This window comes from Tupaia chinensis, unplaced genomic scaffold, assembly GCF_000334495.1.
Source record: "Tupaia chinensis unplaced genomic scaffold, TupChi_1.0 Scaffold000146_1, whole genome shotgun sequence".
Lineage (NCBI taxonomy): Eukaryota > Metazoa > Chordata > Mammalia > Scandentia > Tupaiidae > Tupaia > Tupaia belangeri.
The window spans coordinates 11,511,203-11,518,765 of NW_006159616.1; positions in this window are offsets into that span (position 1 = coordinate 11,511,203).

The following is a 7,563-nucleotide window of genomic DNA, read 5'->3' on the forward strand; positions in this document are numbered from 1 at the left end:
AAAAAAAAAAAAAGCAAAAGAACTCATGCCAGGCACATGTGCAATGTGTATCCAAGATCCTGAGAGAATGAAGGAGAAGGGATTGCGGTGTGGCCACCCCCACCCCACCCCGGGGGAGTGATTTCTTGCTTTCTGTCTCTGTCAAGCATATGCTCCCTATAGCAAAAATCTCTCTTAAAAAGAATTATTAGAGCCAACAGATGGCAGGTGGTGTGGTGGTTGAAAGCGCTAGATTCCCACATGTTGACCACAGTTCAAGTCCTGGACCTGGTGGCTTGAAAATCATGCCAGGTATGTGAGCATGCCAGAGTTCAAGATCCCAGGAAGAGAATGGAGGAAAAGGGATTATGGCATGGCTATCCCCCCTGGGAGGTGATTTCTCACTTTCTCTTTCACTGTCTCTGTCTCTGTCTCTGTCTCTGTCTCTCTCTCTCTCTCGGGCGAGTGTATGCACCGCATGACAAAAGCCTATTTGGAGGGCCAGCAGGTGGTGTGGTGGTTAAGGCATTGGAGTGTCACATAGCTGACCGTGGTTCAAGTGCTGGACCCGGTGACTTGAAAATCATGCTGGGCACATGAATATGCATACCCAGAATCCTGAGAGGAGAGAGGAGGAGAAATGATTGCAGCCATCTCCCCTCTCCTCTCTCTTACTGTCTCTGTGTCTCTCTGGTAAGTACACACACCCCATGGCAAAAAGCTAAAACAAATATATTTTTTGGGCAAGCCTATGGCCTAGTGGTTAAGGAGACATGAGGAACACGCTGGGTGCATGTTTATGAATGCTGAAAATTCCAAAGGGTGGAGAAAAGATTGTGGTGTGACCATGGAGGTTGTTTGCTCTCCCTCACTCCCCACCCCACCTCTGGCAAGTGTGCATACCCTCTGGCAAACTTGTAAAAAACATTATATTGATGGCGGCAGCAGTCAGGTCTATCGCTCAGCTCTGCTAAGGCTCTAGGCCCCCCCACCCCAGGCACCCAGCATGCACCTGTCTGCAGCCAAGATGCCCAAAAGGAAGGTAAGGGGGTGGCCAAGGAGGTGGCCAAGGAAGAGCCCGAAAGGAGATTGACTAAACCTGCTCCTGTGGAGACGAAACGAAAAAAGGCAGCAGAGAAGGATAAATCTTCAGAGAAAAGAGTGCAAGCAGGCCAGCAGGTGGTGTGGTGGTTAAGGCACTGGATACTTCCACATGGCTGACCATGGTTCGAGTCCTGGATTTGCTGGCTTGCTTTTTTGCTTTCCTTCTCTCTGTGCGTCTGTCTTTCTCTGGTCAAATGAAAATAAATGAATGAATGAATGAATAAAATTAAATAATTCTTTTTTAAAAAAAGAGCATTGTGACCAACAGTTGGTGTAATGGATATCACAGAACTCCCATGTAGTTGACTGTGGTTCAAGCCCCAGACCCATTGACTTAAACTCACGCCGGGCGTGTATGCGTGTGTGCCCAAGATCCCGAGAGGAGAACAGAGGAGAAGGGATTGCGGCGTGGCCATCTCCTCTGGGGGGTGATTTCTCACTTTCTCTTTCTTTCTGGTGAGTGCACGCACCCTATAGCAGAAACCTCTCCAAAAATAAATAAATAAATAAATTTTTAAAAAAGAGTGCAAACAAAAGGGAAAAGGGGAGCAAAGGGGAAACAGGCTGAAGTGGCCAACTGAGACACTAAAGATTTACCTGCAGAAAATGGGGAAACTAAAAATGAGGAGAGTCCATCCTCTGATGAAGCAGGCAAAAAAGAAGTCAAGTCTGAGTAATGTCATATCCCAGGTCATGTCAACAGTCCCTGTCTCCCTTCTTGTACAATCGAGACGAATATTTTTTATCAACTATTTTGTAAATGCAAGTTTCTTAGTAGCTCTAGAAACATTTTTAAGAAGGAGGGAACCCCACCTCATCCCATTTTTAAAATGTAAATGCTTTTTTTAAGAGGTAGAATCATTTACTGGTTGTTTATTTTTTGGTATAACCAGAAGATAGTGGGATATTGACTTATAGGAGGCTTTGACTCTCTTGCGTGTCAGCTTAACATTCCAGAGGTGGGGGCTGGGGGTAGTTTTTATATCCTAAATACAAAGCATGCTAAATGGTAGTTTGGAGTCATAGTCATGCATCTAATGTGTCTTGAATATTTTAAACTACTTCTATTATGTTTTATAGAAGTATTGCTTCCTAAAGAAAACCATTCACTGATTATTGCTCTCCCCGGCCGAATTGTGTGCACTCTGTAACATGTTTGGTCGCGGTAGTCCAGGTTTCCTAATAATTCTGTTAATGTGCAGTGAAAGATTGGAGATTTGAGTATGTAGTGTGTATGATACTAAATTGTGATTTGGTAGGACCTACATAACAACTTTGAACATTTGAAGACAGTGGTTCTTGATATCCTCTTAAGGAAAATTTGCCTGCAAATTAGAAGCTGGAATGTCATTGGAATAACTTAAAAAGAATCACAATACTTGGCTTTTTACATTTTTGGTATGTATATTAAGAACTGGGGACAAACTGAAATGTCTATACTGATCCTCGACACAACCAATAAATCTCAATTACAAAAGAAAAAAAATTATATTGATGGGACAGCAGATGGCATAATGGTTACCTCACTGAACTCCCACGTAGTCAACTGCAGTTAAGTCCTGGACCTGGTGGGTTAAAACTCAAACCGGGCACATGGTGCGTGCATGCCCCAAGTCCCAAGAGGAGAATGAAGGAGAAGGAATTGCAGCATGGTCATGGCGCGGACTCCCACATGGCAACTGGGGACAAACTGAAATTTCTATACTGATCCTCGACACAACCAATAAATCTCAATTACAAAAGAAAAAAAATTATATTGATGGGACAGCAGATGGCATAATGGTTACCTCACTGAACTCCCACGTAGTCAACTGCAGTTAAGTCCTGGACCTGGTGGGTTAAAACTCAAACCGGGCACATGGTGCGTGCATGCCCCAAATCCCAAAAGGAGAGATGGAGGAGAAGGGATTGCGTCATGACCATCCCCCCTGGGGGGTGATTTCTCGCTTTCTGTCTCTATGTCTCCCTCTGTCTGTCTGGCGAGCGCACGTGCCCTATAGCGAAAACCTCTCAAAAAGAAAAGAAAAGAAAAGAAAAATGTGAGCCAGCAGGTGGTGATGGCTGAAGGCGCGGACTCCCACATGGCTGACTATAGTTTGAGTCCCAGACCTGGTGGCTTGCTTTCTCACTTTCCCTCTCTCTCTTTCTCTCTCACTCTGTTCCTCTCTGATCAAATTTAAATAAATAAGTAAAGTTAAATAAAATAATTATTTTTTTAAAAAGATGTCATTTTTCCACTAAAGTGATTTATAAACTCAACACAATCTCAAAATCCCAGTTTTTTCTTTTTTCTTTTTTTTGAATTGACAAGTTCCAAAATGTACATGGAAATTAAAAGGACCCAGACAGCCAAAACAATTTTGAAAACAAAGACTAAAGCTGGATGACCAACACCACCTGCTTCAGGCTCATGCTAAAGCAACAGTGATCAAGAAAGCGTCACACTGGCATCAAGGTACACAAGTAGATGGCTGGAATAAGAAAGAATGTTCACATATATGATCAATGAACTTTTGGGGGCTTTTTGCCATAGGGTGTGTCTGCTTGGTGGAGAGGAGAGAGACAGCGAGACAGTGAAAGAAAAAGTGAGAAATCGCCCCCAGTGGGGGATGACCACGGCACAATCCCAGCTCCTTTCTTCTCCTCCTGGAATTTTGGGCACACACACTCCTGAACCTCCAGGTCCAGGACTCAGACTGCAGTCGGCCATGTGGGAGTCCAGTGCCTTAACCACCACACCACCTGCTGGCCTCAATCAACTAATTTATGACAAAGATGAAAAAGCAATTCAATGCAATAGTTTCTTCAACAAATGGTGTAGGATTGACCAGCAGTTGGCGTAATGGCTATGTCGCTGGACTTCCATGTCGGCGACTGTGGTTCGAGTCCCGGTCCCAGTGGCTTAAACTCATGCTGGGCATGTGTGCGTGCATACGTGCCCAAGATCTCAAGAGGAGAATGGAGGAGAAGGGATTGCAGCATGGCTACCCCCCGTGCCCCGGGGGTGATTTCTTGCTTTCTGTCTCTCTGTCTCTCTGTTTCTATCTGGCAAGCGCACGTGCTGTATAGCAAAAACCTCTCAAACAAACAAACAAAAAACAAATGGTGTAGGATCAATTGGATATCCATATACCAAACATACACACACCCCCCACAAAACAAACTTTAAAAACCCTCTTTCTATACCTTATACTATATGTAAAAATTAACTCAAAATGGATCAAAGGCCTCATAGTAAAACCTAAAACTATAAAACTTGTCAAAGAAAATCTTCATGTCCTTGGATCCAGGAAAGATTCCTTAGGTGTGACACCAAGAGCACAATCCATGAAAGAAAAAAATTGATAAATTGTATTTTCTCAGGGCCAGCAGGTGATGTGGTGGTTAAGACGCTGGACTCCCACGGGGATGACTGAGGTTTGAGTCCCAGACCTGGCAGCTTGTTTTCTCACTTTCCTTCTCTCTGTCTCTCTCTGGTCAACTTCAAAAAATAAAATAAAACAATGACAATGAATAAAAAAAGACAGATTCTTTCTAAAAAATCGTATTATCTCGAAATTAGTAACTTTTACTTTTTTCCCTTTTTGAAAGACATTGTCTTAACAGAGAATGAAAAGACAAACCACAAGTTGGAGAAAATATTTGCAAATCATAGATTTAATGAAGAATGTGTATTCAGATTATATAAATAACTTTCAAAACTCATAAGCAAATAACCCAACTTTTTAACTGGGCAAAAGAACAGACATTCCACCAAAAGAGATACAGATGACAAGTATGCACATCCCAATGTGCTCGGCAACATAGAACCCTCCTGAGAAGCTCGCGAGAGAATGTTAGCCACCATGAACACCTTTACCAGCTCTCATCCCAGTCTGGCATCCTGTGGAGTCCAGTCATGCTCTTGGATCTGATTACTAGGCAAATGTAAACTAAAACCACGAGAGACTACTCCATAGTTGTGTATATGTCTAAAATTATAATGGGTAAAATGAAAGATTTACTAGTCCAAGGATTGGCAAGAATGGGGAAAAATTAGAACCCACATGTGAAACAATACAACCTTTGGAAAACAGTTTGGCAGTATCTTAAAAAGTTAATGGCGGTGGGGGGTGGGGGGACACTGTGGTTGAGGTGCTGGACTCCCACATGGCTGACCTGGCAGCTTGCTTTCTTACTCTCCCTCTCTCTCTCTCCTTGTCTCTTTCTGGTCAAATTGAATAATAAATAAAAGAGTTCTTTAAAAAAAGTTAATGGGGCCAACAGGTGGCATGAACTCCAACATGGCTGACTGCAGTTCGAGTCCTGGTCCTGGTGGCTTGCTTTCTCACTTTCTCTCTCTCTCCCTGTCTCATCAAATTGAAAAATAATAATGATAATACATAAAGTTAAATAAAATAAATCTTAATAAAAAGTTAATGGGACCAGTGGATGATGTAATGGTTATGTCACTGGACTCCCACATAGTCAACCGTGGTTCAAGTCCCTGACCAGATGACTCATACTAGGCATGTGTGCCCAAAATCCCAAGAGGAGAGTGGAGAAGGGATTGCAGCATGGTCATCCCCTCTAGGGGGTGATTTCTTGCTTTCTGTCTGTCTCTCTCTGGCGAGTGCATGCACCTTATAGCAAAAATATCTAAAAAAAAAAAAAAAAAGTTAAACATAGGGACCAGCAGATGGGGTAGCAGTTATGTTACTGGACTCCCACATGGCCAACTGCAGTTCAAGTCCGGGACCTACATGGCTTGAAAATCATGCTGGGCACGTGTCTGTACATGCCCAAAACCCCAGGAGGAGAAGGGATTTGGGTATTTTTTCACTTTTCCTCTATTTCTCTCTCTCTCTCTCCCCATGTGAGTAGATGCATCCTAAGGCAGAGTCTCTTAAAAAAAAAAAAAAGAAGTTAAACATAAACTTACCATCTGACTCAGCAATTCCAGTCCAAGGCATCTACCCCAAAAACATGACAACATAGGCCTATTCCCAGAGACTTGCCCACAAACATTCTTATACAGCATTAATCATCATAGCCGCAAAAAAACCTGGAGCTATCCAAATGTGTATCAACTCATTAATGGATAGGCAAACCGTGGTATTGTCCCTACAACAGAAATTATTTGGCAATAAAAAGGGACAAGTCATATAAAAACATAAAGTCAGATTGTGGTGATAGCTGTGCAACTCTGTAAATCTTCTAAAATGGTTAAATTGTACACTTAAAATTAGTGACTTTTATGGTGTATAAATTATACTCCAATGATGCTGGATTTTTTCTTAAGTTTATTTGTTCCATGAGTGAGAAAAAGAGGATCAGAGACGGACAGCACCTCCAGCAGGCAGCCCTGGGTAGATTGCAGGCCGTGCCCATGCATGCTCAGGAAGGTCTCCAGATGCAAACCTTCCACCTTTACATGTGGATCAGCTCCAAGAGTGCGATGTGCCACCATCCACTATCTACCCCATCCTTTTTTTTTTTTTTCCTTTTTGGAGAGATTTTTGCTATAGGACGCGTGCGCTTGCCAGAAAGAGAGAGACAGAAAGACAGAAAGCGAGAAATCACCCCCCGGGGGGATGGCCACACTGCAATCCCTTCTCCTCCATTCTCCTCTCGGGATCTTGGGCACGCATGCACACACGCCTGGCATGAGTTTAAGTCACCGGGTCCGGGACTCAAACCGCAGTAGACTACGTGGAAGTCCATGGACATAGCCATTACGCTAACTGCTGGTCCCTCCCCAGCTGTTGTTTTTAATTACCGAGGGCATAGGCACTAACCAGAGAAGGACAGAAGGAGAAAAAGACCCCAGTGGGGCTCAGTCATGCCACAATCCTGTTTCCCCCATTTCTCCATCCTGTCAGGATTTTGAGCACGTAGCACATGCACCCAGCATGTTTCTCAAAACACCAGAGCTAGGATTTGAACTGTGGTTTGCCATGTGGGATTCAGGTCCTTTTAACCACTAGGTGGTGGGAGTGGCATATATCCCCTCTACAATCCAGGCAATCTATTTCTAGGCATTTATCCAAAAGAAATAAGTTGTCTATACAAAGTCTTACGCAAGGGATCTTTAGAGTTCATTGAAAAACTATCGTGAAAAAAAAGAAAAAAACATGGATTTCACATTTTCCCCCCAAATACTCATGCTTTAATTCCATTTTCCACAAACTTTTTGAAGTCCCCTTGAATACAAGTATTCATAGCACCTTTGTTCTAAATCCCAGTGTCCATGAAGAGGTGAATGGATAAACACATTGGGGTATATCTAAAGGTATCCAGGGAGACAGCAGGCGGTGTGGTGGTTAAGGCGCTGATTCCCACATGGCGAACCATGGTCTGAGTCCCAGGCTCAGTAGCTTGAAAATCGGCCTAGGCATGTGTGCATGCATGCCCAGAATCCCAAGAGGAGAATGGAGAAGGGAATTTGGCCTGGCCACCTCTTCCCCCTACTTCCCCCCGCCCCCCCCGCCCCCAGGAGAG